The sequence below is a fragment of the Protopterus annectens genome, chromosome 4.part0 (assembly GCF_019279795.1).
Source record: "Protopterus annectens isolate FY-2018-M chromosome 4.part0, PAN1.0, whole genome shotgun sequence".
NCBI lineage: Eukaryota > Metazoa > Chordata > Ceratodontiformes > Protopteridae > Protopterus > Protopterus annectens.
This window is the reverse complement of record NC_056733.1, coordinates 561,160,856-561,183,598: the sequence shown is the minus strand read 5'-3', so window position 1 is coordinate 561,183,598 and position 22,743 is coordinate 561,160,856. Positions and strand designations below refer to the sequence as shown.

The 22,743-nt window shown below is 40.5% G+C and overlaps 1 protein-coding gene across 1 annotated transcript in view; it reads right to left on the bottom strand.

The window, feature by feature from the left end:
• Positions 1-22,743, bottom strand: part of LOC122800267 (sodium-dependent serotonin transporter-like) — a 333,197-nt gene that overhangs the window by 263,539 nt on the left and 46,915 nt on the right. The window lies entirely within an intron of this gene.

Sequence of the window (22,743 nt, the reverse complement as noted above, 5' to 3'; positions counted from 1 at the left end):
GTTAGAAAAACATTTTATATAGCCCACCTAATCATGAAGGGATTCACATCTAGATCAGGAGGTCATCGTGCCTCATTACTCATCCCTCATCAGGCCCATAATTGAGTACAATGCCTTTTGGGATGTACCTTACCAGACACCTGCAGCAACTGGAAAGACCCCAAAAGTACCTCACCAAGAGGATCAAAGGGCTCAAACAGATGCCATATGCTGCCGGTTAAAGAAACTCCAGCTCTACTCAGTGGCATACCGCCTGCTCAGAGGCGATCTGTGCCATAAAGCCATGTCCAACCTGGAATTAATGGACATGCTGCACCTCAGAAAATCCAAATCCCATCGAGACTTGAACCTCAGCACTGAAATAAATAGGACATGCTGGAGGGACAGATTCATAACCCAGAGGCTCCCTTCACTCTGGAATAAAATCCCAGTCCAGGTTAGGCAGAGTCCCTCATTGACTCTCTTCAAGAGGAATCTTGATGAGTGGATGGGAGATCGTAGGTTTACCCCGGGTATCACTTCTGTGTCACTGTTAGACAGAGGCACAGTATACTAACCTCGAAAAAGGGCATAGCAAAATTAATTTAAAATGGGTGGCGAAAGCCAAACACATTCTGGCTAGGCTTATAAATGCCCTAGGGCAGATAGCCTAGTATGAACCTATGAACCTATGAACATGGAATAATACTAAATGCCAAGAAATGGATAATATTGTCCTTCAGGAATCCATCCACCCCAGTAACTATCATATTAACAACACACCCTTAAGAGTTGATCAAGTAGTCGGGGACTTATGGACACACATAGACAGTAATCCAGCCTTTGACCATCAAGTGTCTACAGTTTGGCAATCATTATATGATGTGCAACTTATAAGCAAAGGTATGGCATCCAGGTCCAAGGAGGTCATTATTCCACTGTATTCAGCATTCATCAGACCTATCATTGAGTATAATGCCCCCTTTGGTGTGTACTTAACCCGGCACATACAACAAAGCCTCACTAAAACAATACAAGGTGTAAGTACCATGTCTTAGGCAGACTGTCTCAAAGCCCTGTCTCTGCATTTTGTCTCCTACAAGCTGTTGAGGGGAGATCTATGCCTGGCATACAAAGCATTGTCAGAACCCACCCTGATGGACCTCCTAAATATCCACAAAATAAACATCACCAGAATTACCCATTCTAAAGACTTAAACATTGCCTGTGATATAAATAGGATCTGCTCGAGAGACAGGCATGTATCCCAGAGACCACCACTTCTCTGGAGCAGGCTCCCCATCCATGTGATGCAGAGCTCCTCCCTAACCCAATTCAACTATAATTTGGACAATTAGATGGGAACAGGAAATTCTTACCTGGTTTGGTACTTATGTCTCTATTGGACACAGGCAGCCTGTAAATAGTTTATCTCTCATGCCTCTGCTTGTAAATGTTTTATCTCTCAAGTTCCTGCTTACACTGATAAAGGTTACCAGAACTTAAGATTTGGGATGCAAGGCTAGGCTTAAAAAGGCCCTGGTGGTTGTTAGCCTAGAACACACATGTGAACATATGAACCTATGATTGCAAAGATGAAATTACAATTTCTGCTGATGATAAATGCTTGTCAAATGAAGGATGAGAGTTATATTTCCAGAAGAAATACAAAGAGATATATATTAGCAGAATATAAAGCATGTTTAGCAACTGTGAGAGAAAAAAAAACATGACTAGAGAGAATAAAGTTCATAAAGTGACAGAAAAAGTTTTAAGTGATTGCTAATTTGATAGACCAATATACATCAGCAAACATGTTATTCAGATGTTGAAATGATCAAAAATACTCGAGTACAAGTTTCAGACTTTATGGGACAATTAACAATAAATTGTATTAGGATATTAGGCTCTAGATGATTGTCACTGTTGAAATGACTCCCTGACCCCATGTGGAAAAATGAAAAAAAGGGGTTGTGGATGGATGGATGGATTATTAATAGACAAATACTCCTGATTTCCAGTTGAACAGTCTGTAATATCCATGTCAGCTAATACTGTGATTCCTGTTTTAGACAGGATTTTCTCAGTGTTTAACAGCTGCTGCTGTCAAATCTAGTAATGATACACCATTCAAAAACATTTGCTGCCAGATTCAATAAAGCCTACATGGTCCATTTACACCATGTGCGCGTTGCGGCTGTTTTGGATTCAAAAAGCAGTTCTACATGGTGTGTAGAGCCATGCAGAGACATGCAAACAAGGTAAACACCATGGCATGCAAATAACTGCATAAGAAGCTGAACTGTATGCTAATCAACCGATCCAAGATGGAGGAGCTATTCAACAAACTATTAAACAGCCATGTAGAATCAGTGCTGGTTTTTCCCTACGAATTCCAAAACCTACTGGAATACAACCACAGAAAGGAGTCTACACAGAAAGAATGTTAGGGGCTGCTGTTGCTTTAATTCATGTGTATGTGCAACAGGCTGAAGTCTATACTGCTGCTACTTTTAATAGGCTAAGGCCAAGAAGGAGAAGGAGAAGGAGAAGAGGTTTCAGTCCCAGGTCAACTTATCGCAATCTACACAATGTGGAAATTTAGTGAACTACAGAGTGGATATAGACGCACTACAGGCACTCTGCAACCTCTGTTATCCTTACAGCCAGGTCAAACCGAGGGGAACCCATCCCAGTGGAGACAAAGGTATGTGTCACACTTAGATTTTTAGCTACAGGTACCTTTCAGAGAACAACAGGGGACATGTTGGGGATGTCACAAGCATCAACATCCAGGATCCTCCATCAATTCCTGAATGCTATGCTCCAACATGTAGTGACCACATATATTTTCCCTGTACTCCTGAGGATAGGGCCAGAAATATGCAGGAGTTCTATCTTGTAGCACACTACTCTGAAGTACTGGGTGACATTGATTGCACACATGTAGAAATTAAGGCACCATCAGGGGAACAGGGAAGGCTCTACATAAATACAAAGGGCTTCCACTCTATTAACTGCCAAGTCATGTGTAATGCCAAGGGAATAATCTTGAACGTGTGTGCTGGCAACCTAGGCAGTCACCATGACTCACATATCTGCCACACCTCCCAACTGTATCAGATGGTCTCTAGGGGGGATATCCAACAAGGACATTTACTGGGGGATGCGGGTTATGCACTGGAACTGTAGCTGATGCACCAATCAGAAATGCACACACACACACACACACACACACACACACACACGCGCGCGCGCACACACACACACACACACACACACACACACGAAGCAAATGGCAAAACAATTATACCACAAAACCAGAAATATCATAGAGCATGTGTTTGGGCTGCTGAAATTATGTTTCCAGTGCCTAGATACATCTGGGAAGCCCTGCAGTACAACCACGCACATGCACTGAAATATTCACAGTATGCTCCATGCTACACAACATCATCCTGAGAAAACAGCTTCAGCAGGATCAACAAGGGGAAGGGGCACACATCCCACCACCAATGTCAAGGTCACTACAGCCATACACAGGTGAGAAGTCAGAGGGGGAACCAGCAGCTGCTGTGGGTGTGGGCAGATGTAGGCATGCTCAATATGCCCTCGCATTGGCTAAGAGACAATGCATAGCACACTCACTTCATCACCTGAGGGGCTAATACTTTCCTTGTACACACATACATATAGTAACATTGATGCCAGGCAATACTCATAAACTTTAACTATCCATGGTAATGGCTGTGTACTCCTAGCATCAAACAGAGTCAGCCCTGAATTAAAACTGTTGCAGCTGCTGGATTTACAATGTAAGTGTTGAACCTGGAGTATATTGTGTAATAATATGAATGAATGGCATATCCTTGCATGTTGTTACTTGGTAATGTAGGCAAGTAAAAGGTGGTGATTTGTACAGAAATTACTTTAACATGTGACAGCAGAGACTTATTTGACTTATATGTGCCCATTATTAACTAGTAGGCCTTAGGCATCAAAGATTTACACAGTCATACCTCTCAAAAGTAGTGACGGTCACTGCATGCCCTCAGTTTAGCATCATTCATTTGTACTGGAAAATCATTAAAGAGAGAAGTTAGGAAGTAATGATACACATTTCACTTTTGGACTTCACAACCCTCACAAGATCATTAACAATAATGATGGAAAAAAGTCAGATGCTATCAACTTTCTAAGACCAATATATGTCAAAGATACAATTACCAATTCAACATCACAAATGCAGATATACTAAGCACTAAGTCAGCTATGCAACCTGAGCACCAAACAGAAAGATTATATATCCCTAAATCCAAAAGACAGAAAACAGGGATATAGGACAGTTATCATCACTTGCACAGGCTGTTGTGGGGGGTGGGGCAGGTGTGTGAGTAAGAAAGAGAAGCAGGCAGACACTCGGATAGAGTAACAAATGGCCAGTGAGACAAAATGAGTTTTAAGCTTCACAGCGGAGCCATGTAACTGCTGTGTGTGTCTGTATGGGTCCTCCAGGAGAAACTGGTGGAACACAGCCAAAATCTGTGCTAGCTCTACATCTTGGTATGTCAGGCAGGTGTGAGCTGTGCATGGTAGAGGTGGCAGTTCATCATTGTCATATACCCAACCATGAGAACTAGCTCTGCCATGAGTTGCACTGGCATTTCCAAGCCCACAGTTAGATGCATTGCTGCTATCTGAATGTGGCTGATGTCTGTTGGATGAACTCCCCTCACAAGGATACCCAGGACCATGACCCCATGGCCTGCCATGTCTGGGTGTGGACAGCTCAACCACTGACAGAGCAATGGAAGTACTGCCACTATGGGAACACAATCAGGCATTGCCACCACATTGGCTAACAGCTGATGATGTGTCTTTCCTATGCCCACAAGGATGCCCTCCCAGCAGATGCTCCATCATAGACACTGCCTGTTCCAGTGTGTCAATCATCTGATCCACTGAATCTGCAATACAGTGGAGGCAGTCATGCATGTCAGCCTGTGCCACATCTACAACCTTAAGCATTTCTCTGGAGGACCTATGGGAATGTGCCTGTGTCTTCATGATGGCCCTAAACATATGTTGAGTGGCAGGGAAGAGACACCTTGGTCAGGCGGAGGATGGACAGCGGGCCTCCTCTGAGTACCCCTAACAACCCTCCTGTGTGGCACCTCGCACACACTGTGGCTATGGCCAGAGTCAACAGGCACTGAAGCCACAGTAACCACACTTCCCTGCTCTAGTGTCTTGCCCTCCACCTGTCCATTATCTGAGGGCTCACTGGAATGGTAGGCATAGACCTACTGGCTGTGTCCAATGGAATTTCAGGGGATGGCTGTATATCAACCTCAGTGTTAGATTCAAACTCTGGAAATTGTGAAGCCTAGCCTGCAAGAGAGACTTGGGTGAAGAATTAATGGGATAAAATCACTGACAGCTGTGTTGCCAATGCACTACCAGCAGGCTACATGGACAAGAAGTGCTCATTTAAGGAGAGCTGTATTGCTAGACATGACAGATTGGGGTGTATGGTTTTACAGGAAATGGAGTTGCAAGAAATTCAGGCCAGAATTCAGGGTTTGGAGAGTTATGATGATGTTCCAGAAGACGATGACATGGCTGTATTTGAATAACTTTTCTGTTATCGGGGCAACAGAATGGATTGCTTCTGCTTTCAGCTGCCAGGAAGCTCTCATCAGTTTTTTGACTTTATTGCATTAAGGTAACGTTTCATTATTCAAAAAAAAATTCTCTCCTTGATAGAAAGTATCAAGGGGTAATTACAAAGTAAGGCTGAACATATATATATATATATTCTGTGTGTGCCACTAGTTCCCAGACTTCATTTTTATGATTTTCCATCATTCTTCTCTTAGGGTTTGGGTAAGGAATAAAGAAAGCAACATCACTCAAAAAGTGACAGTTATTCACCTGTTTTATTCCCCTTGTGATGTGAGTACTTAATCTTTTGACACAGTTATTTCTGTAAGGTGAGACAAAACATGTGCTTGTTAAACTGGCAATAGAAAATAATTTGCATATTTATTTTGGTCAAGGGTGATTCAAAATGGTAAACCATTGCCATTTGTGTTAGACATTTAGATTTATTTTAAATGTATACAGTTCTGCTCTTGTACATGTATATTATGTGTTGCAGAAACGTAGCATTTTTAATTGACCGCAACACATGTATTGAGATTTTTCTGCACTTTCTGTTAAGCATGAAATATTGCACTGTGAAAGCCAAGGTGTAGATGTTCTGAAGTTGAAATGTTTGTTGCACTGTTTATGTAGAATTCTCACACAACTAACATGTTACCTAGAACTGTTGCCCCAATAATGGAAAAGTACCGAATAAATGTAGATTTGTGTACATGAATAAATGTAGATTTGTGTACATTAATAAATGTAGATTTTTATACATTAATAAATGAATAAATGTAGATTGTTGTACATGAACTAAAATAAGACATCCCCTGAAAATAAGCTCTAATGCATCTTTTGGAGCAAAAAATTAATATAAGACCCAATCTTGTTTGTGCCATAAGATCTAGCTTTATTCAACTGGATGTATAAGAGAATTTAAGTAGCTTTTATCTGCACTTTTTTCAAATAATACAGTATTTAAATTGATTTAACTGTGTTGCATGAATATTAACTGAATTGGAAATTTTGACTCTGTTCTTCAGTTAGTGCTTGCTTGAATTTTATTGTCTGTTAGTAATTGCAGGTGTGGGGGTAGCCACATTCTTTGATTTCCTGTCACTGCCTATTTAAGTGGTACAGTTTGAAATATTTTCTGCTTAAAACCTCAGCTTTGCCATGTTAAGATCTAGCTGTATTCAACTGGATGTATAAGAGAATTTAAGTACCTTTTATCTGCACTTTTTTCAAATAATACAGTATTTAAATTGATTTAATTGTGTTGCATGAATATTAACTGAATTGGAAGTTTTGACTCTGTTCTTCAGTTAGTTTCCCCACCCACCCTCTGTTTCTGTTTTGGTGTTAATCTTAGTGGCTTTGAAACTGCCTGCCCCTCTTGTAAATTTGTGTTTGGATACTCCTTCTGGGCCCATCTCATTTGCTCACTCAACTGAGTGCAGTGAGATCATATTCTGTTTTCAGGCACTCCTACTGTGTTCAAAGAGACCATATGGGAAAGAGAACAAAAAAATTAAGCTTGTTTCCTGCCTTTCCTGTTACGTGGTCTAGACTGTTTGTAGGCTTCTGAGCCCCCAAGCCCTTCTGTGTTGGAGGAAAACTTTCTAGCTTAGTTTTGTTTCTTATAACTAGCCAGGTTTCTAGTTTCAGCACTCAAATCTGTTTCTTTGAACTCAGCACTTGTTCAGAACTCATTGTAAGCCCTACATAAGCTGCAAATTACTACAGCACTCAATTTTCCTCACTTGTCTAGAGACAGGGGCGGCTCATGGCATCGGACTGCCGGACTGCAGCCCCCTCAGAAAATGCAAGAATAAATGAAAATAAAATAATAAAAGTACCTTTTTTATTTTTTAGTTTAAAACCAACAAATTTGTAGCCAGGTCTCTCCGAGTCCGCGACTCGGAAGTATGCGCACTGTAACCGCCTCTGGTTGCGGTGGTTTTAAATATATTTTTTTTTTTTGTTTTTATTGCAGCCCGTGGGAGTAATTAAGGCATCATTGTGATGCCCAGAAGTCTATGCGGTTCCAAACCGCATAGAATTGGAAGGGGCTCGGACTGCGACGTCCGCAGGCACGTCATAATGTGCTTGCTGGGCTAAATGCTGCTGATTGGTTGTCGCTCTCTTCCCAGGCTTTATGTGCTGGGAAAAGAGTGAGAACCAATCAGTCAGTGTCAGTTGTGGATTGTTTATGTTTCGTGAGAATCATGACTGTCAAACAAACGGGATTAGGAGTTGTTGAGGACCGATTATTTTTTACTTTGCCGTTGCAATTGCATTTTAATTTTTTTATTTGGGCACCACGGTATTTTGTCAGCTGCTGAAGAAGGAAGAACAACAGAAGTCAAGAAGAAGAACTGAAGAAAGAAGAACTGAAGAAAGAAGAAGAAAGAAAATAAGTTAGAAGAAGAACAGAGTGAAGGTAAAGTAAGTATACTCTTTGGCTCCCTGATGGGTGTATGGCTGAGTCTGACAAAAGATTAATAACAACCAGCAGGATTTGACTTGCTACAATATCTTGTGTATGCAGATTTGTGATAAAAATGCAGAATTGTTCTGACAGATTATCAGTGTTAGATACAGAAAAGGTAGTACATGTCAGACATTTTTGAATGTGTTTGTTTTTGTTTTGAGGATTCTTTGTGAGTGGTTTTGTGCCATAAATCTATTATCTTGGTGTACTGAAAATCCATCTGCATATGTTGTTATACCAGTATCACTGTTTTGTATGATATCATGGTAAGACTATAGGTGTGAGTCAGGTTCCCTTTAAGTGGTTGAATTACCAGGATGTCAACTCTTGTATCAGTGAGGCGAAAACACCAATGATTTACAACAGCGAACTCCCGGAACAGTGAATTTTGACCCAATTAAGCTGTTACCCCAAACCACCCTTACTGTTTTTTTTCGGGTTAGACAGGAAAAACCTTAAAAATGTTAAAAATTGTGTGTCTTTCTGTTTTTCCATTAGTGTGAACAATAAAGTTTCATGGGCACTTTAGAATTTATTCCCTTCTTTAGAAACACCACTGTTGCTGTCTGAGATTTCTTTCAACATAGAAAACCAAAATGGAAGAAACTCATCTTGCTTGAATGTTGCTCCCACAGTGGTAGTGCACCTCAAATTTTAGAGTTGTACTCTCTTCAATGTGCCAGCTTATAGGAACTCACCATGTGAGGAGTTAATAACAAGAATGTATGTTTGCAAAATTGTTTAAAGCTGTAGTATATGGCATTTGGCTGAGACAGAAGAACTCTAAGTAAGAGTCACTATAAAGGGTTCCTATTCTGATGTTGTTCTAAAAGAGTGTATAAAAGGTTAATCTGGAACGTCGTTTTCCTGCAGAAACTTGAGGATTTTATACTAAGGTTTCTGTCCCTGATTTTTTGCTCGGTTTTAGGAACCAAACAGGGGAATGTCTGATTTTTGCAGAGATTTACATGGATTGCCAGCCTGATGCACAATAAATGAATGCCATTCACCCTCTCCACAGGCCAGAAATAAAACAGGACAACCGAGCAACAACACCACAGCACAGATGCACACTTGTAGAAATAACAAATTTAAAAAGGTCTAATGAAAAAAGAGAATGTTTAAAATAATCCAAAAAATATTTTCATGCCAAATAATTGTCAGTTTCCTCAGATTGCATTAACATGAAAAACCCAATGCAATTATAATATCCTATTAATCCTCCATGCTTTCAAACCCACATTTTTTAAGTTTTTATCCCAATTCGTTAACAAACAACACCATCCAACCCCAAAATGTTTTGACAACCGTAACTAACCCCATTACCCATTTGAAAATCAAAAATTGAAAACCAGCAGCCAGAATTTATCATAAAAAATGAGTACACCCTTTGAAATTATTTTGCATTAATAAATTCATCCCTTTTCACTTAAATTTTAAAAAACATACACAATTTTATTAAATTGTTGTAAAAAAATCCATATAAGATAAAGTAGAAAAATAAAATAATATCCCACCTCCTTTTCAAATTTAGCTATGACTCAAACAAAAGTCAAACCCCTTTTTAAAATTTTTGCAGTTTTTCCCTGATTTCTGAATTTTTAACCCTGGGTAATATTTTTGTAAAAAAATTTTTAATTGAAGGCAATTTATGTTGTTTACCGGGTAAAGTAGCAATAAAAGGGGGGGTTTTTAAAGAATTATTTAAAGGGAAAGAGAATTTTTTTGACTTATATTGCCCAATTAACAATTGGGCCAGCAAGAGCTGAAACATTGGGCAATTTTCCATCCCAAGTCCCTCCCAGCAGATGTTCCATCACTGACACTGCCTGTTCCAGTGTGTCATTCATCTGATCCACTGAATCTGCAATACAGTGGAGGCAGTCATGCATGTCAGCCTGTGCCAGATCTACAACCTTAAGCATTTCTCTGGAGGACCTATGGGAATGTGCCTGTGTCTTCATGATGGCCCTAAACATATGTTGAGTGGCAGGGAAGAGACACGTTGGTCAGGTGGAGGATGGACAGTGGGCCTCCTCTGAGTACCCCTAACAACCCTCCTGTGTGGCACCTCGCACACACTGTGGCTATGGCCAGAGTCAACAGGCACTGAAGCCACAGTAACCACACTTCCCTGCTCTAGTGTCTTGCCCTCCACCTGTCCATTATCTGAGGGCTCACTGGAATGGTAGGCATAGGCCTACTGGCTGTGTCCAATGGAATTTCAGGTGATGGCTGTATATCAACCTCAGTGTTAGATTCAAACTCTGCATCCTCCCAACTGTTTCTCTGTTTGGCCACCATCATCATTAGAGTCTGCTGATACTCTGACATCAGGTGGTAGAAGTCCCACCTGTGATAATAAGCAACAAACACAGAAAAAAACTAATACCTGCACTACTATAGTCCAATATATTCTAACAAACTAACAGTGGTGCCACTATTACAGACAGTACAGCAATACACACAGCAGTCCTGACACCAACATCACACACTACAATATTTCTTTGAACTGTTCATCAGTACTGACATATAAATGTTTGGCTTCCCATGTGCAGATGATAGCATGTGCCCTATGCTGGATGGTCCTGGAAGAAGTTAAGCAAAAGGTAAGGGCAATATCATCGCAATGAACAGTAACACATGGGGTAAACGTTTTGCCCTTTATATGTCCATTAACTATACTTTCAAAAAGAACTTGGATGACAAGCCCAACCTAAGCCGCATGTGTAATTAATCAGAATATGCTGTTAACTATACCAATCCTCAGTCCCCCCAACCAATTTCTTATTAAACAGAACTAACATATTGATGTGAATATTTTACTATACAACAATATTTAACAACTGAGAGACAAAAGCCTACCTGTAGCTTCTCCTGAAACATAGTTGCTGTCCCTGAAACAGTAGTACCAATGTCAAGGACAAGCTGTTCTGCTTTTTCCTGGGAGCTGTCTGGATCTCTGACAGTAGACAGGAACTCCTCATTTGCTGTTAATGGTGGCTCTGTAGCAGCCCCACCGCCATACTCATCCGATCACTGGCCACTGCAGTTGCTCTTCTTTATGCAGATAAGATCATGTCAGTGGCCTTATGGCACACTTGATCATAGGTCCTGCTGTGGCCAACCACTCCACTGACATCCGCAACTATCTGCTGCCAAACTTGCATTCTGCCTGACGTATCTCCACATCCCCTCTCAAGCAGAAAGGCACCATGTCGCCTAAAAGCTTCTACAATGACCTGATTCTCAGGGTTACTGGAGGATGGTTTTCGGTGATTTATTTATTTTATTTATTTTACATTTGTTTACCGGGATAGTCCGACTGGACACATGTCCATTTACAGCGGAGGCCAGGAGAGAAAAGCTCCACAGTAATTAACATAAGCAAAAAATATTTAAACACTTGATAAGAATACAATCATATATACAACATTTTGAGACATGAATGCAGTAAAGCATCAATTTGGCAAAAGCATGCAGTTATATAATATTTGAAATATCTTATGAGAAAGATTCTTGAGACTGTAGCATATATACATTAAGTAAAATGGGAAAGGAAACAGTTTATGGTGGTATCTGCAGTGAAAGTTAAGTAATACATGGACATAGCCAGGTATTCATTAAGTGAGATATGAGAGAGTGTTTGAACAGCGCAGTAGTAGAGGCAGAAGTCAAAGCAGGAGGGAGGTTATTCCAGGATCTAGCTATGTTATAAGAGAATAGCTCCCGGGGAAAGAATCTTATGTCTTTCTGCAAAGAGAAGAAGTTGGATCTCTGAATGGTCCAAAAATGGTGAGAAGAGTATGATAACCTCAGTCAACAGGTGGATGAGGAAAATGCTAAGAAGTGCAAGTGTGGATCAGGTCGGCAACCATTATTTCCTGAGCTGGAAGACATCATCTGTGAATGGATTGCTAACAGGAGAGCAAAGGCTTTAGTTGTGCGCAGGGCTGATATTCAAGCATTTGCCCTTGCAATGGCCCACAGTTAGAAATATCCTCAGAAGAATTCAAAGCATCACAACACTGGCTGGATGGCTTCCTTCCATGATATGAACTGTCTCTAAGAAGATCGACAACACTGTTCAAGCTGAAAGATACTGACATTATTAAACGTGCACTTGCATTCAAGTCCTTTGTTGATCGCATCGACTTTTGTAAATACCAACTTTCCAACATGATTGCTATGGATGAAACTGCAGTGTTTATGGGCCAAGGATCTCAAACAACAATTGATCAGAGAGGTGCCTCATCAATCTACATTCCCTCCAATGGTTAAGAAAGTGCACATGTTACCTGTATTTTGGCAATTCATCTGGATGTAAAGAAAACCCCACCTTTAATCATTAGTAAGGGCAAGAAAGATAAGATTGAATGTGTTTCAAGCATTCACATTCCTAAAACTGGAAAAGTCTGGTGCACAGAAGCAGTTATAAGAAAGTGGGTCGATGTAATGCTGCCACTTGTTTTGTGAGATGGCCAAAGAGGTTTGCTAGTCTGGAATTCAGCCAGCATTCATCACACGAAAAACATGAAGAACTTCCTTGTAGAGAGAAGAACAGATCAAATAATAATTCCCACAGGAATGACTGCCTATCTCCAGGCTCTTGATATTGCAATAAACAAGTCATTCAAGAACCATTTGCACATGGAACTCAATGACTACACTGAAAATAGAATGGAGAGAAATCAGTATGGAAATTGTGAAGCCCAGCCTGCAAGAGAGACTTGGGTGAAGAATTAATGGGATAAAATCACGGACAGCTGTGTTGCCAATGCACTACGAGCAGGCTACATGGACAAGAAGTGCTCATTTAAGGAGAGCTGTATTGCTGGACATGACAGATTGGGGTGTATGGTTCTACAGGAAATGGAGTTGCAAGAAATTCAGGCCAGAATTCTGGGTTTGGAGAGTTATGACGATGTTCCAGAAGAAGATGACATGACTGTATTTGAATAACTTTTCTGTTATCGGGGCAACAGAATGGATTGCTTCTGCTTTCAGCTGCCAGGAAGCTCTCATCAGTTTTTTGACTTTATTGCATTAAGGTAACGTTTCATTATTCAAAAAAAAATTCTCTCCTTGATAAAAAGTATCAAGGGGTAATTACAAAGTAAGGCTGAACACATATATATATTCTGTGTGTGCCACTAGTTCCCAGACTTCATTTTTATGATTTTCCATCATTCTTCTCTTAGGGTTTGGGTAAGGAATAAAGAAAGCAACATCACTCAAAAAGTGACAGTTATTCACCTGTTTTATTCCCCTTGTGATGTGAGTACTTAATCTTTTGACACAGTTATTTCTGTAAGGTGAGACAAAACATGTGCTTGTTAAACTGGCAATAGAAAATAATTTGCATATTTATTTTGGTCAAGGGTGATTCAAAATGGTAAACCATTGCCATTTGTGTTAGACATTAAGATTTATTTTAAATGTATACAGTTCTGCTCTTGTACATGTATTTTATGTGTTGCAGAAACTTAGCATTTTTAATTGACCGCAACACATGTATTGAGATTTTTCTGCACTTTATGTTAAGCATGAAATATTGCACTGTGAAAGCCAAGGTGTAGATGTTCTGAAGTTGAAATGTTTGTTGCACTGTTTATGTAGAATTCTCACAGAACTAACATGTTACCTAGAACTGTTGCCCCAATAATGGAAAAGTACCGAATAAATGTAGATTTGTGTACATGAATAAATGTAGATTTGTGTACATTAATAAATGTAGATTTTTATACATTAATAAATGAATAAATGTAGATTGTTGTACATGAACTAAAATAAGACATCCCCTGAAAGTAAGCCCTAATGCATCTTTTGGAGCAAAAAATTAATATAAGACCCAATCTTATTTTCGGGGAAATACGGTATCCTTGTTTGTGCCATAAGATCTAGCTTTATTCAACTGGACGTATAAGAGAATTTAAGTAGCTTTTATCTGCACTTTTTTCAAATAATACAGTATTTAAATTGATTTAACTGTGTTGCATGAATATTAACTGAATTGGAAGTTTGACTCTGTTCTTCAGTTAGTGCTTGCTTGAATTTTATTGTCTGTTAGTAATTGCAGGTGTGGGGGTAGCCACATTCTTTGATTCCTGTCACTGCCTATTTAAGTGGTACAGTTTGAAATATTTTCTGCTTAAAAACCTCAGCTTTGGCCGGCTAAGATCTAGCTGTATTCAACTGGACGTATAAGAGAATTTAAGTACCTTTTATCTGCACTTTTTTCAAATAATACAGTATTTAAATTGATTTAATTGTGTTGCATGAATATTAACTGAATTGGAAGTTTTGACTCTGTTCTTCAGTTAGTGCTTGCTTGAATTTTATTGTCTGTTAGTAATTGCAGGTGTGAGGGTAGCCACATTCTTTGATTTCCTGTCACTGCCTATTTAAGTGGTACAGTTTGAAATATTTTCTGCTTAAAAACCTCAGCTTTGGCCGGCTAAGATCTAGCTGTATTCAACTGGACGTATAAGGGAATTTAAGTACCTTTTATCTGCACTTTTTTCAAATAATACATTATTTAAATTGATTTAATTGTGTTGCATGAATATTAACTGAATTGGAAGTTTTGACTCTGTTCTTCAGATAGTGCTTGCTTGAATTTTATTGTCTGTTAGTAATTGCAGGTGTGGGGGTAGCCACATTCTTTGATTTCCTGTCACTGCCTATTTAAGTGGTACAGTTTGAAATATTTTCTGCTTAAAAACCTCAGCTTTGGCCGGCTAAGATCTAGCTGTATTCAACTGGACGTATAAGAGAATTTAAGTACTTTTTATCTGCACTTTTTTAAATAATACAGTATTTAAATTGATTTAATTGTGTTGCATGAATATTAACTGAATTGGAAGTTTTGACTCTGTTCTTCAGTTAGTGCTTGCTTGAATTTTATTGTCTGTTAGTAATTGCAGGTGTGAGGGTAGCCACATTCTTTGATTTCCTGTCACTGCCTATTTAAGTGGTACAGTTTGAAATATTTTCTGCTTAAAAACCTCAGCTTTGGCCGGCTAAGATCTAGCTGTATTCATCTGGACGTATAAGAGAATTTAAGTACCTTTTATCTGCACTTTTTTCAAATAATACAGTATTTAAATTGATTTAATTGTGTCGCATGAATATTAACTGAATTGGAAGTTTTGACTCTGTTCTTCAGTTAGTTTCCCCACCCACCCTCTGTTTCTGTTTTGGTGTTAATCTTAGTGGCTTTGAAACTGCCTGCCCCTCTTGTAAATTTGTGTTTGGATACTCCTTCTGGGCCCATCTCATTTGCTCACTCAACTGAGTGCAGTGAGATCATATTCTGTTTTCAGGCACTCCTACTGTGTTCAAAGAGACCATCTGGGAAAGAGAACAAAAAAAATTAAGCTTGTTTCCTGCCTTTCCTGTTAAGTGGTCTAGACTGTTTGTAGGCTTCTGAGCCCCCAAGCCTTTCTGTGTTGGAGGAAAGCTTTCTAGCTTAGTTTTGTTTCTTATAACTAGCCAGGTTTCTAGTTTCAGCACTCAAATCTGTTTCTTTGAACTCAGCACTTGTTCAGAACTCATTGTAAGCACTACATAAGCTGCAAATTACTACAGCACTCAACTTTCCTCACTTGTCTAGAGGAAAGCAGTTTTTAGTACTTAATAGATAAGCACCTATCCAGGCATGTCTAAGGGTCAGCTCCCAGTGATTTCTACTGAATACCTGATGAATCTGGGCATCTTGGGACAATGTAGCAATTGCCTCATGTACACAGACAACCCTCTCCTCCTACCACCCAACACTACAACCTGTGAGAGATGCACTTATATAGCCAAACTGGAAGCAAAGCTCTCTTCACCCAAGACTGGACTAGACAGTCAAGAGGAGAAGGTAAACACTTGCATCACACCACACTCATCACATAGTCCTTCAAAGCCTATTCCATCAAAACACACTCATAGAAACACAAAACACACATCTACATTAGTGGAGGCTCTCAATAAAAACCTGCCCAAGCATCAGGGACATCCAAAGCATAAACACAAGCAAACTCCACCCCCCAACACAACCCAAATGACACATAGCCCACAAACTCAGTGTGCCACTCAACCACAGCCCATAAGGCATAACAACGTACCCAACACTCTAGTCATAGGTGACTCTATAGTCAGGCACACTGATGTTCCACTCATTAGACTAAACAAGGAGAAACTTACTGTCAGCTGCCTGTCAGGTGCCAGGATCCACCACATAACGCATGCACTCAGGTCACTCCACAATAAGCACAAATATGACACTGTCATTGTTCATGTTGGTGTGAATGACCTGAGACGTACCTCCCTGGACTACATGAAAAGAGACATGGAGGAGCTCTCCGATCTTGTATTCCAGGCAGGTATGACCCTAACCCTGAGTAGCATCCTGCCATCACCCAGAATGATACCACAGTACAAGGACAAAATGATTGACTTCAACAATTGGCTAAGCTTCTGGTGTCATTCTAAGGGGATCCAGTATTTGTCTGCCTGGGACGACATGATCGACAGACCATGATGCTTTGCCAGAGATGGCCTGCACATGTTGCCCTTAGGATTCCGGATACTGGCTAAGGCTCTTGCCACCCCTATAGTGCCTTTTTTAGGCAAGGTTCAAATGACAAATTCACCACTGTAACAGGTACAAGCAAGCAAAATCTGAGGGTAATGCTACTCAATGCTAGAAGTCTAAACCTCAAAATGCACTCACTCGAGGCACTCCTTAAAATGGAGAACATTGACATCTGTGCAGTGACAGAGACCTGGTTCAAAGCTCCAGAGAGCACCCCTGCATTACCAGGCTACAATTCATACCACAGCTTTCGGCCACCTAACCCAGAACGAAGCACTAAAGGCAGAGGCGTGTCCATATTCATTAAGGATATCCACACCTCCAGGCTAGTTGCACAGCATAATGCATCCGAGATTATCCAAGTGCAACTAACTCTGGGCAAGACTGCAATCCAAATTGTAGCTTGCTACAGACCCCCCACCATGCCCCAGGATTCCCACTCCTCATTTCTTGATACACTGGAAAGTATTAGGGTACAACCCAACACCCTAGTAATGGGCAATTTCAACTACCCCACCATTAACTGGGAAAACTGCTCATGTACCAACTCTTTTGCTCAACGTTTTCTAGAATTCCTAAATTCCAACGCCTTGGATCAACTTATTCACACCCCCACCAGGGGCAGCAATATCCTAGACCTGGTCATTACCAACATGGGAAACCGGTGTTCCACACCAGAGGTCAATTCTTTGTTGGTCAGATCCGACCACAAGCTAATCAGCCTAGACATCCACATCCCACCCCCACCCCCAATTAGGGAAACCACCGTAAAAAACTTCTCCAAAGCCAACTTCACACTTCTTAAACAGAAGTGGCAAACTTCACGACACCCATGCAGATGGACAATAGAGGTATGACTGCTGACTCCTACACAAATGCACTTTATAAGCACTTACACAAGTGCATGGATCATGCTATCCCTAATAGAACCAAGATGTTATCCTCCAAAAAAAGGAAGCCAATCTGGTGGTCCTCTGCCATAAACAAACTCTACAACAGAAGAAAGAAACTGTTGCAAAAAAGAGTAAAATCCCATGACTGGAGGAACTCCCTGATCAACCTCAGTAAGAAGCTGAGATCCCTCATAAAATCCTCCAAAGCTAGTTACGAAACAAAATTGCCACTGACTCTAAAGACAACCACAAAGCATTCTATATGTCAAGAATCTCAATGGGAACACTCAGATCTGCTCTGAGTTACAGCACAATGGCGCTAAATATACAGAACCAACTGATATTGCCGACATCCTAGCAGATAGGTTCAGTGCTAACTTTACCCCCCCTCTCACCCCCTTGAGGGCCCATCTCTATACCGGAAGAATGCAAAGTTCCTATAATCATGGCTGCACAGGTAAAAAACACACTCTCCAAAGCCAAGAACACAGCATCCATGGGACCTGACAATATCCCAGGCTGTGTTCTACATGAACTACAGAATGAACTGGCACCCTACCTAAGTACCATGTTCAATCATAGCCTCACCTCAGGCTTTGTACCCACTGAATGGCGCACCACGACAGTTATCCCACTCCACAAAGGGGGAGCCACGACGGACCCCAGGAACTACCGCCCCATTAGCCTGATGAGCCTGGTCTGCAAGGCCATGGAACGTATCATCATGGAACTCATAAACAAAGACATTGGTAATCTCCAAACTCTGGACCCTACCCAGTTTGGATTTGTAAAAGGCAGATCATGTCTCCTAAACCTGATTGGCTTCTTTGAAGCAGTCACCAAAGCCATAGATGAGGGTAAAATGGTTCACACAGCTTATCTAGATCTCGCCAAGGCTTTCAACACCATCCCCCACACTGGAATTATAGATAAGCTCACTAAACTAGGTATAAATCCCTATGTCACAAGATGGGTTGCCAACTGGCTCATGGACAGAACCCACACTGTGAAAGTAGCGGATTCCAAATCCGACTTCAGACCAGTGACAAGTGGCGTACCACAGGGTTCAGTCCTGGGTCCTCTCCTGTTTGGTATCTACTTCTCTGAAGTGCAGGCTAACACAGAAGGTCTTTGGCTAACAAAGTTTGCAGATGACTGCAAACTAGGAGCCATAATCAAAACTCCTAACAATGTAGACAAACTACAAAAGGGCCTCACTGAGACAGATACCTGGTGTCAAAGCAATGGCCTGAAGCTCAATGCCAAAAAGTGTATTGTCATCCCCTTTGGTAAAAACGCTGTACCCATGAACTACCACATAGCTGGTAGTCTACTTAGTGTTGAACATATGATAAGAGACCTTGGGACACAGGTGGACAGTAATCTCTCCTTTGATAATCACATTGCCACAGTGGTCAGGAAATCCTTATATGTGGCTCATCTCATCACAAAAGGATTCTCATCCAGAAAAAAAGAGGTCATTGTTCCCCTCTGATCATCACTCATTAGACCCATTATAGAGTACAATGCCCCTTTTGGTATGTACCTCACAAGACATCTACAACAACTGGAAAGACCACAGAAATACCTCACAAAGAGGATTACTGGCCTCAAACAGATGCCCTACGCAGACCAGCTCAAAAAACTACAGCTTTACTCCATCGCATATCACCTACTCAGGGGCGATCTCTGCCTAACATACAAAACTATGTCAAACCCAGAGCTGTTGGACATGCTCCACTTAAAGAAATCCCAATTCCTCCGAGCTACACGCTCTAGGGACCTAAACCTTGTCACCACAATAAACAGAACATGCTGGAGGGATAGATTCCTGTCCCAGAGACTTCCCATACTCTGGAACAGACTACCTATCTATGTCAAACAGAGCTCCTCATTAGCACTCTTCAAGAAAAATCTTGATGATTGGATGGGAAATGGGAAGTTCACCTCAGGGATCACTTCTGTGGCTCTGCTCGACAGGGGCACAGGAAAGTCATTTTCTTGGGTGGCGAAAGCCAGGGTACATTTTTTTGGCTAGGCTTATATAGGCCCTAGGGCCAATAGCCTAGTACCGACCTATGAACCTATGAACCTATGAGTAGAAATGCAGCTTTGCTCCCCTCCCCCAAAACAACAGACAAATGACACATTTTGCTTCTAAACCATGACTGAAATGCTAAAATTGCTATCAAATGAAATGTCCCTGATACACCTCTACAGATTTAACACTAAACATTCCATTTTAAGGTAATGCCAGTCACGCATACCTGTGAAATGCCCTGACAAACATGCCCATACCATCAGTACACTTTTAACTAATGCATACAGATAAAAGTGCATTTGCTAATCAAAATATATCTATAAATATTGAACAGATTTTTCTTAATGACATTTCTGCATATGCAGTATATAGCTGAAAAATGCAAGCATACCTTCTCAAGTTCAGTACTCTTCTGTGCAGACATATCCCAAAATAACAGTCTCCTTTCTGTGTTCTTCACATAAACAAGTCTCCATACCTTCAGGTTCCCTAGTTACATAGTTTCCTTTTTATGGTGTAGATTCAGGGCTGTTAGCATGGTGAAGATGCAGATCTGGTGTGAACTCATTAGACTTGTTAAATCCCAAATAGTTGGATTGATGTACCAGATGGAAACATAGTAAAGACACTCCCTCAGTGTTTGTTTTTAATGGACTACAACTGTGAATGATTACTGGTAGGAAGAAGGAAAACACAGCAGCAATGCAGACTGCCCTACATCCAGTGAATGTATCAGGGTAGATTTACAAAGTGTTAGAAATAATTTTATCAAGGATGGAAATGTAAGTAAGCAGCACACAATTCACATGTTCTGTTCATTAACATCCAACCTTCCCTTCATTTGTTGGCAACTGTATATTACATTATTGCCATTTAATATCCTCACATGTTTAAGGAAAGTGATATAGAATAGCTTACAGACTGCATGTCTGAGATTACTGGTCAGATAAGACAAGAACATGCAACAAATACAGAGAAGGAAGACAGAGCTGCACATTGCAAGCAATACTCATAAATGTTTGTGTGATCACTCAGTGCACTACATCTAAAATTAATATATGCACAAATAACTGTTATATGGTTTCATAGTACTGTAGATGATGTTGCAGTTGGTTGTATTCAGAATGATTTCAATTCCCTGCTGCAAAGATGTCTGTGTGGCAAAGAATAATAAAGCACCATTACTGTGTTCTGAAGATTCATTGGAGTGAAAGTTATCCAGACCTATGTACAAATATTTCATGTGCACTAACAGTTTGTAGTGCCATAGATTGCTAGATTGCTTTTCCTCAGTTTCCTTGCTTTTTTTATGTTTGGCCAGTGTTTGTGCAGTGTGTGGCTTAGCTCAAACAAGAGAAATGGAGAAAATGGATGTCAGGCTTGGCTGTGCATATCTTGTTTGCACGAAGCTTAGCAGTGTGCAAACATGGACTAGTGGCCCCCCAGGAAGCAGACAGAACACATGCAGAACACCTGCAGACATGCTGTCTGTAAAAGTGCAAAGGTCAAAAATAATACATTGTTGCAATTTTTGCTTTCCATTGTGCAACTGCACTTAGTGGCACTATATGGTGGTTAGCCAGGTTCCCCAACACCTGTACACAGGACTCAGGCAGCCAATAACTGAAAACAGATATATTCAATTAATCCTTTTAGGCACCATGCAAACACACTAAGTGGTGTTGCATGACAGTTAACACAGACAACTTAAGAATGAGTAGGAAAGTATAGAAATATCATTTAGCTAGTCCTGCGGTAGCAGGTGTAAGTATAAGACTGGGTTGCAAATGATTCTGGGTTCTTGTACAGGGTGTGCAACCTAATTTTACAGTTGTGACAGTGCAGTTTATAGCAATGAACTGAAAAATAGACAAGTGTTATTTCAACATTCTTGTGGCAATAGGAATAAGTGTAGGACTGACATACACATGTTCCTGGGTTCTAATACAGGATATTCCATACATTTTTACTGTACTTCCCATTGTATTCACTCTCACTTATAACACTTTAGATAGTGGAGATGATATGAATTACATGTTTGAGGGATAAGACACCCTTATTGTGTTTTCAGATGTATGACTGAGGGTATACTATCTACAATATTTCTGTAAGTATAATTCTATTATCTGGACTTGCATGGCCTTCAAAATCACATAACAAACATGCACAACTGGATCTATATACTGGAACCTTGTCAGGTCCCACACTTTGCTCGAATGGAGAGATTGAGGGAAACAAGTGGTATGTATGCAGCACAAGACAATTGGCATTGTAGCTTTAAAAGTTTAAGATGTTTGGGTTTTTTATACAGTTGTAGCAAATTGAGCATGCATATCTTAACTGTAAAAGCAAGTATGCATGCATTACTCTGTAGCACAAGCCAACTGTAGGAGTCAAATATTAGACTGTGGTCAGAGGTTGTGGGTTTAAATACCACGAATCATAACTATACAATACTGCATTTCTTTAATAATATGTACATTAAATTAAACTCTATACAAGTAGCACAAATGCCTTGCTGTTAACTTCATCTATATAACTGGAACAAACGTGTGAAATATATGCACATTTCAAGGATTACTGCCTTTAATCTGTAGTTATAGTGTGAATGTTAAATGCCATACTTCAGATAAAATAGTTGTATTATTGTGTTAATGCATTATATGTCACATATGATAGTACTAATTTTATCTCTTTTTTCTTTCACCCAAACCCTTATCTCTCTTTTTTATTTTTATTATGTGTCATCAAAATGTCTCCATGTCATCTATCTGTATCACATCACTAAATGTTCCATAGTACAGCAAGGTAGGCCAGCTCCAGTGGATCAGCCTGCCTCCACTCCACCAGCTCCAGCAGTGATGCTCAGCAGATCTAGGACCCAACCTGTCAGAACTGCTGCTGCCCCTGCACTACCTGCCCTCTCAGGTAGCATTGCCCCAGCAGCTTGTGCAGTGCTACCCTCCGGGAGCAGTGGCAGAGGTGGGGATTTCAACTGCCAGGAGGTGCCAGGGTTGATGCGTAAGTTCGTGCACCACACCACTGGTGTACACCTACGCCAGATGGAGAGGTTGCTCTCCCTCATGGTTCATAGGAGGAGAAG